The sequence below is a fragment of the Hippichthys cyanospilos genome, chromosome 14 (assembly GCF_059441005.1).
Source record: "Hippichthys cyanospilos isolate Australia breed blue-spotted pipefish chromosome 14, RoL_Hcya_1.0, whole genome shotgun sequence".
Lineage (NCBI taxonomy): Eukaryota > Metazoa > Chordata > Actinopteri > Syngnathiformes > Syngnathidae > Hippichthys > Hippichthys cyanospilos.
The window spans coordinates 7312390-7321099 of NC_142382.1; the positions used below are offsets into that span (position 1 = coordinate 7312390).

The following is an 8710-nucleotide window of genomic DNA, read 5'->3' on the forward strand; positions in this document are numbered from 1 at the left end:
TCACAGACAGATGGAGCGAGCGGAGAAATCTTTATCTCCATAACAGTGGACATAACTTGTGCCTTTTATTTCCAGAGATTATTGGACATTTCTCATCATGGCGGCGACATACATGAGCATACAGAGCAATTGTGGTGCCAAATCTTTAAAAGGCAACAATTCAAGTTCCATTAACAATGTAAATTCGACAGTTAAATTCACATATGTTTGAACATATTTGCATATTTCGAATGTACTTGTAGGGTAAATGCTAAAAACATGGCACTTTTTTTCCCATAATGCCATGATATTTAACCTTCTTTTCCCCATTATGTTAAAAAAAATACGTAAACATTCTTTAGTAGTCATTTTTATGGTTTTATAATGCTTTTTATGTTAAATTTATCAATTTTCTTCCACGCCTGCTAGCTTAATGCTAACAAATGCTATTAAATGCAAACTTCAAGATTCAAAAGTTTTATTGTCATATGCTAATACTACACCTTCAAATTCTTATTCTGTCACTTCCCCGAGCAGACTACATTCCATAATTGAGCAAATAATGAAGTGGGCAGTAAAACGAAAACAAAAATTTTACTTACAGTAAAAATACAGTAGCTGAGTGCTAATAAACAAAGCAAAACACTAACTTAATACACAATAGGAATAATTGGACATATATTTAACTTTGTGCATTATTTTGACCACTTTGGGTAAAATTTCAGCTTCCTAGTCTTTTTTCAATGCTTTCCCTTCAATGTGAAATGCCCTCGATGTAAACATCATAGGATTGGGCAAAATATCGCATAAGGGTGAAGCAACCAAAGCGTTGTCTTGCACATTGCCGTTAGCTTGATGCTAACAAACAATATAAAATGCTAACTAGCAAAACTAATACAAAATAAGGAGAATTAGGCTGGATGCTAAAAACATAGCATTTTTTAACCACAATTCCACATACAGCGTATGGATTAATGCATAAAGTGTCATTTTAAGTGTTTGGCCGACAATATACTGATACGATTGAAAAGTAAGTTAGCAAACATTGTTTATTACCGATTTTGAATGGTTTTTATGTCATTTTTCCAGATAATGCCCAAGAGTATGCGCATGTGTAAGTCGATAACTCTTGACATGATTTTTTGCAAAGGGCCTACAAGTACCATACGTTCCAAGGTATTTGCAAGTAAGTACCTTTAAATGAGTTTGACAGTCAAAAATGTTTACTCCACATCGGCAGGTCCACGCTTCCGTACTGTATATCCCTCCTTTCTCGATACTAATCCGCGATTACTTAGCTGCGATGCAGAAAGCAGCTGGGTGAGCCCAGCAGGACGCGGAAGAAGATGCATTAGCAAGCATGCGGAGCGAGTACAAGGCACTTTTTCTTTTCCCTGACTTGGTGTTTCCACGCTCGCTGACTGTGCCCGCCAGCCGAGTAAGTGCACAGGTAAGCGTCCATCTTATTGGTGCGGACTGAGATGGAAGAGGCTCCAGATCGACTCGGGCGTGCCGCTTATCGATTGGCTTTTCTTGTCGTCGCATCGCACTCTCAGCTAAAAGTTAGCGTATTATTATGGCGTTATGACTTTTTTTTTGTGTGTGTGACCTTTTGTGACTTAGGTGAAATGTCACCTGTCAAAACATTCCAAAAGAGCGACAGTCTTTGTTTGGGACACACTTGGAGAACTATTGAACCCCTTTTAACACAACCCAGAGGAGTTTTAGGAATTAAGCATAATCTCTTCATTTCCAACATCATCCTGTTTGTCTCGCCTTGCTGTTGTCATTTCCGTCCTTCGTTGAACATCCGCGTGAGAGTTGCCTTGTTTATACAATAATTGAGAACAGACAATTTTTGTAACGAAGTCACAATGATAGAAAACCAATTGCAAATTGGGGGGAAAAAAACTGCTGATGTTCTGTAATGCAACCTGACATAAGGGTTGTAAACAGAATTTTACATGATCACTAGCCTGCTAGCTTAATGCTAACATTGTATTGAAAAACTTCCAACATGGCATCAGTGTCTGATTTGTTAAACTTTAAACCCTTTCAAACTTCATTTGTATTGGTCCGCAAAAAAATAATCATCCTTAAAGTCTCTTTTAGATCTTAGAAGAAATCTGTTCTCAAAGAGAAATAACTTAATTATTAATACATATTTTTCCACAAAAAATAATCAACATAAAGTGTTCACAAAAATAAAGAGTCCTGTTTTGGAGTTAGAGTTCTCTTCACAAAAAGAAATAATTAACTAATTATAAATAATAATAATATTTGTCCACAAAAAATAATCAACATATAGCGTCAGACCTGTTCTCAAAAAGAAATAATTATAAATAAACATTTGTCCATAGAAAAATAATACACTTTTGAGATCATAGTAGAGATGCGTTCGCAAAAATAAATAACTTGACAGGTGACGAGAGGTGACCCATGACAAGTTTTGTCAAACCATTCTAGTATGGAGGAGACTCTGGGTTTTTTTTAAATAATGAAATTGAATATCCTACTGAACATAAAATTTGTCCCATGAACTTGTATTTTCCTGAAAGAATGAATTAATTTGATAATTATTTTTAAAGGATTTTTGCATGTTTGTTTGTTTTATTTAAAATTTCCAGTACCACCCTAGCACCTAGTACCCCTATTTGAGAACCGCCGGCCTAGCGAGTACACTAAATAAGCAGTACTGTATACACAATACATGAAATCATGATTTATGAATATGAAGTCCCTCATCTCTTTCATCCTTTCCATTCACTTAGTTTCCCAATTGTGTGACAATCGGGATATGAATATCTAACAATCAAATTTGAGCGCCGCCGTCTTGGCATCATACTATCATTATTATTCCGGATGTCTTTTCATTGAGCGAGTGTACTTTATGTCGAGTCCAGCGAGCGCATTTTCCTTCCATTGGTCACAGTGATGCAGCGGTGAATGATGACTCAGTTTATATGGATTTGATTGCAGCCCAGAAAGCAGGCTGCATTCTCAGGCCGCCAACGAGCATCAACATTTTCCTCCCTCTCCGTCTTCTGAAATCATTTCCCCTTCTCGCTCTTGCTTGCTCTCTCTTAATTATTCCCTCCTTCCCGATTCCAACAAATGTCTTTATTTATTTATTTGTTTCTCCCAGGCCCCCTGTTCTTAGTTTGATTTCCCAAGAAACTTCGCAGCAGCTTTGGATTTCTTCCAACCTGAACACCCGCTTTACATATCTAGATCCAAACACCCAGGCCAGCACACGTGAAGCTGATTATTCCACGCGGCCTACCTCGGAGTGATGTGGAAATTCAATTATTTGTTCAACGGGATCTCCCAGTATGTGGTGACAGACGTTTACGAAACCAAATTAATTATCTGTGCCAGTTCCCACAGGACAGCGCAGAAAAAAAAAAAATCCCCCAAACGCCTCATTGCAGATTTGTACAAAAGATTGGAACATGGGTCCCATGTGACCCGCCATCCTCATCTGTGTATGCACTTGTGTCATTGCATTCTCACAGGGTAATTTTTACTTATTTAGTACGTAACCTTGCGTAAACAGCAACAGATATGTCTCGCAGAAGTCCCTAGTACAAATCGCATGTCTTTGTTTTGAAAATAAAACAAACACCCTCAGAGACTCAGAAACCCAAACTAGGTAAAAATGAAAAAGCCGACAGTGATCTGAAGTCGCTGAAAAAAGCTTCGGCTTTCGGTGTTGTTCAGTTCGTCCGCCACTTTTAAATGTCATCGTGCTATTTTGAAGCACCGCGAAGACAACAGCAAATTGTACCAGCTAGCGACGACAGGCTTAAAACAACTCATTAAATTCTACCTAATCGCCCATGTGATGTTGGTGAAAATATTCAGCGGCACCTATTTGGGGAGACCATTGAACCCTTCAGGTATTGTTTGATTTTTCACTACTTTACATAGATAAATACAAGTTTCTGACTAACTTCCTTACTTGTTATTAGTAGTGTTGCTAAGATTAAAAAAAAAAAAATAGATTCATTAGATTGGGCTCGAATCGAATTAATCTCATTTTCATATCTAAATTTAAAAAAAAATCTTAAATCATTTAAAAAAATAGTCAAAGATGCTTTGCATTTATGCGGTAGACTGAAAACCTGAGCTGCTTTTGTGGTACGTGAGCTCCTTCTTACAAATAATGCATATCACTCTACCGATATGAAAAGTGCCATTTAAGGTGTTTTCCTTTATTATTAACACTTTCAGTGCCAAGCGTTATCGGAAAAGACAGCCTTTATCGTGCCGAGTATATTTAGCATTTTCACTCATATTTCAAGGCCGACAGAATATTGTGTTCTATGTTTATGTAAACATGGGTGGTATCATGAAAGATTAATTTCCTTAGAATTACAAGTATGTAACATATGTGTTGTACGTAAGTATGAAAACACTGCCATCCATTGGTCACAGTTGTCACTACAGTGCCCTACTGGTTTAGTGAATTGTTTCAGCGACCCTTGATTAAAAATAAATAAATACTTGACACAAATTTAATCTCCATTTTTATTACTATTTTAAAAGACGAAAATACTTGTCCATGGAAATGAAAGAGTTTATCATTAATTAGACCAACAACTCTCGCATTCGCATCCATTTTCACACTTTTCCTTTGCTCCTTTAGCACAATAAGCATGATGCATAAAAAGAGATCCAATCCAAAAAACATTAAATTAAGGGCTAAAATGTAAATTTAAAACATACGGCTTTAACTTTTAACGTAACTGATTGACCACAAATTAACGACACCCCTTTTTATTCGAAAATATCGGTCAATTTGTCAAAAGTGGCAAAAGGTACGATTTGACGCAAACAATATATTTATAATATATTTCAAGAGCATAAGCGTTACCGCTGATAAAATCAGAAATGTCCCCACAGTTGAAGTCTAAATTACATTTGCAGCTACATATTTAAAACGATAAAAACAAAGAAAAACAAAAGGAGGTAGACATCTACGGCCAGCGTTGAGCCAGTACGGTTAATGGATGAATAAGAATGCGTCAGCCCATTTCCGGAAAACAAGGTCGAGCCCGACAATCTCGGCAGCCATCATCCACTCCTCCTACTAATCCAGAAATAGTCCAGCAACCCGTTCGGTGGCGTCTCAACACGATACATGAGGTTAAGTACAAAGACGGATGGTGCCTGGAAAGTGGGTGGCTGCGGGGGGGAGAGGTTAGCAGAGTGGGTGTTGCCAGTGATTCATACAAGGCCGTCCAGCTTTTCCTGATATGTCTATAGACGTCGAGCGCGTCTCTTGACGCCCGTTATCGGGGAGTTCAAAAGTTATCGATTTGGCCCGAAATGCTAACTCGGAGGAGGTGTTGGCATACCTGGCCCACCACGCTGCTTTTTTCTCACTTATTTTTCATCTTTTTTTTTTTTTATCCATCAGAATGGGATGCCACAGAAGCTCCTAAACTCAAATTTTTGTGTTTCTTGAGATTAGTCGCATCATAACTTTGTTTTTATTGCCATAGTCTTGAATTCTAACTGCCTGGTAATTGCCTTGACTTGGTTTGAGCTCCTCAAAAGCTTGTTCTTGAATCGGTGTAAGGAGGAGCCGGGCTCTTTGTACTGGAGCATTATAGTCCTTGAGATCAGATGTGGGGACATTTTCAGGGTCTTGGTCTTGGAATGACAATCAGCCTAGCTCAGTCTCAATTTGCATTGGTCTTGGTGCTGAGACTCTTAGCTCTTCAAAGTCTTGGTCTTCGCTTTGAAGCAATCCTTTTAAGTCAGCTCTACTGGTTTAGTGAAGTGTTGGTCTTGACTGTCTCAAGCTCTCAAAGAGTTTCAGTCAAATACGTGACCTCAACAACCTCAAAACTTTGTTCGTCGAGCTTTCTTTGCTCCTCTTTGGTGCTTGTAGTACTTGAGGTCGGGCTTGAGGCTGTGTTTTGTCCAGGGTCTTGACTCTATCTATCAGTCTTTGTCTTGACTCAGTCTCAACCAGTCTTAGTCCTGATGTGGTCTTAGCACTTCAAAGTCTTGGTCTTTACTGTTGCAACCCCTTTGTCCTGGTCCTAACTTGAAAGTGAGTTTCACGCTGTCAGTTCATCGTGGTCTTGACTCTTGCTCAAGCTCTCAAAGTCTTGGTCTTGACTTCAAGATTTCAGAGTTTTTGACAAATATGTGGGCTTGACATCTTTACAAGCTTGTTCATCATGGGTTTTTTGTCACCCCCCAGTGGCATTTTTTGCACTTCTTTGGTGTTGGTAGTACCTGAGGTCACACATGAGACTCTTTTTTTTCAGGGTCTTGGTCTTGACTCACTATCCACTATCCCTCAAAGCCCTTGTCTTGACTCGGTTTCAAACTATATTGGTCTTATTCCAGATGCATCCCAGCTTTTCTAAGTTTTGGTCTTAGCTTTTGCAACTCTTTTAAGTCTTGGTCTTAACTCCTCAAAGATTTAGTTTCAACTGTCAGTTTGTCTTTGTCTTGACTTAAGTTCAAGCTGTCAAAGTTTTGGTCTTGGCCTTTGCAACATCACAACATTGATCATCATAGGGTGTTTTCTCCCCCTCAATAACCTTTTTTAAAGTCCTGGTATTTGGTCTGTCATAACCTTTTTGAGTCTTGATCTTAACTCCTCTAAGTTCTAGTTTCAACACTATCAGTTTATTCAAGTTTCGTTTGAAGCTCTCAAAGTTTTGGTCCCGAATTAGCCTCAAGCTCTCAAATTTTTGGTTCAATTTGTGACCTTGACAACATCACAACCTTGTTTGTCATTGGGTGTTTCCTCACACGCTTCACAATTTTTTTTTTTGGTCCCCTTTTCAAGGTCTTTCATTCAACATGTGAGATAACAAATAGTCCAGTCAAGTGGAGAGGGGCCGGGCTGCCAGGATCACAGTTTATGGACACCCAAGCTCAGCCTGTGAGGGAAAGGTAATTTCATGCTTGACGGAACAGACTCCAGTTCCAACGTTGTCCCTGTGATTAATTAGGCTTTTTAACAGGAACAAACCCGGAGCCAGGTGAAGATGTTAATTTTCTCACCGTTAAGCATACAATAGACTCACGGGGCTGTTTAACACATATTCACATGCACATGATACAAATCTACCTGTAAATGAGCATGTTTGTGCAGTGCCATTGACAAGAAAGATTGCAAAAGTTCAGGTGTTACTTTTTTCTTTATCGTCGTCTTAAACTATTAAGGGTGGAATTCAGATGTTTATTTAACAAGCGGAAAACTTCCAAAGGCGTAGATAGCAGATTTTCTTCCTAGGGGTATATCAAGTGATCAATTTCAAAATTTTCGATCGAGATTAGGGCTACACGATTATGTCCGAAATAATAATCATGATTATTTTGGTCGATATTGAAATCGCAATTATTCATCATGTTTGATGAAAATGACTATTTACTATTTTTTTTTAAAACAAGCGGTATATACAGTAAACAAAGCTTCAAGGCTTGATACTTCCAAATAATAATCCATTCATCCATCCATTTTTTAGAGCTGCTTATCCCTACAGGGGTCGCAGGCTTGCTGGCACCTATCTCAGCTGGCTTCGGACAGTAGGTGGGGGACAAATAATTGTTGGACAAATAATAATAATAAAGTAAAATACATGAATAACATAAATAAAGAAAACAAATTCCCCAAGACATAGCAAAAACTTGGCACACAGGGCAACACTGCTAACTTACTTGCTGAGTGCTAACCAATGATAAAAAAAAAATGAAGCCGACCCATAACCAAGCACATTATTCACTTTTCAGCAAATTGTAATAAATTAGCAGTTAAAATGTCATTTTCGATCATTTCAACCTGAATTTATTCCAATTTTTTTGCCAATCCGATTTTTAAAAATGGGTCTCATTTTACAGCTAGCACTGTATAACACAATTCACACTGGTAAATAATATATTAGATTGAGAAAAGCAGAGTTTATTGTCATGCAAAGGTGGGAAACATTGCCCCCTGGTGGTAGGATGACAAAGTGTTTGATTTGACAAGTACGTCAACCAGCTTTTTGAACGTTAACATCGCCGAGGATCAGGTTAATTAATCATGGCAACCAATACTGTAATCGCGATTAAAATGCGATCAATCGTGCAGTCCTAGTGCATAGTAATATATATCATAACATGATGTTACTCGAATGCAATTTTAATGCAGCGTACTGCAATGTACTCTATCTTCATGTATTCCATCCTACTCTATAGCTTCCAATTACTAACTCTGTGTTTTTTCTTTAGCTTTTTTCAGATTCAGAGGAAGAAAAAAAAATTCAAAGGTTGGTGAAGCAAGCAATAAAAAGGTGCTAGATTATATTGTACTGTGGAAAGTAAAATGAGAGCGGCGCAGGAGCGGAAGGAAGAGGACGGGGGCTGGGGGTTGCGGGTCAACTTTATATTGGAAAGCAGATAAACTCATGTCACACATACACACGCACTTATACACACAGCAACCTGACTCATCCACTCACAATCGTTATACAACACTAACCTATAACTGTCTGGCTTCGTGGATTCCATATGAAACGGAAATAAACGATATGGTATATCTTGATCGATTCTTCGGCTACTTCTTCCAACTGTTAAAACGATTGAATGTAACATGGTCAAAAAGTAAAGTAGCCCTCACTTGGGCGTAACAGAATTTTAATCAAGCCAAATGGCAGTTTATCAGCTAAAAGTAGAATATTAATATTGTACAAAAAATATACTTTGCTCATCTTGCCGAAGT

The 8710-nt window shown here is 38.2% G+C and overlaps 1 long non-coding RNA gene across 1 annotated transcript; it reads left to right on the top strand.

Annotated features, from left to right (window-relative positions):
• The first annotated feature begins 1297 nt into the window (after positions 1–1297).
• LOC148412741 (uncharacterized) lies at positions 1298–8325 on the top strand. The gene is made up of 3 exons (XR_015867723.1): positions 1298–1429; positions 6794–6900; positions 8221–8325. It is a non-coding gene; the product is annotated as an uncharacterized LOC148412741 (long non-coding RNA).
• The last annotated feature ends 385 nt before the right edge of the window (positions 8326–8710 follow it).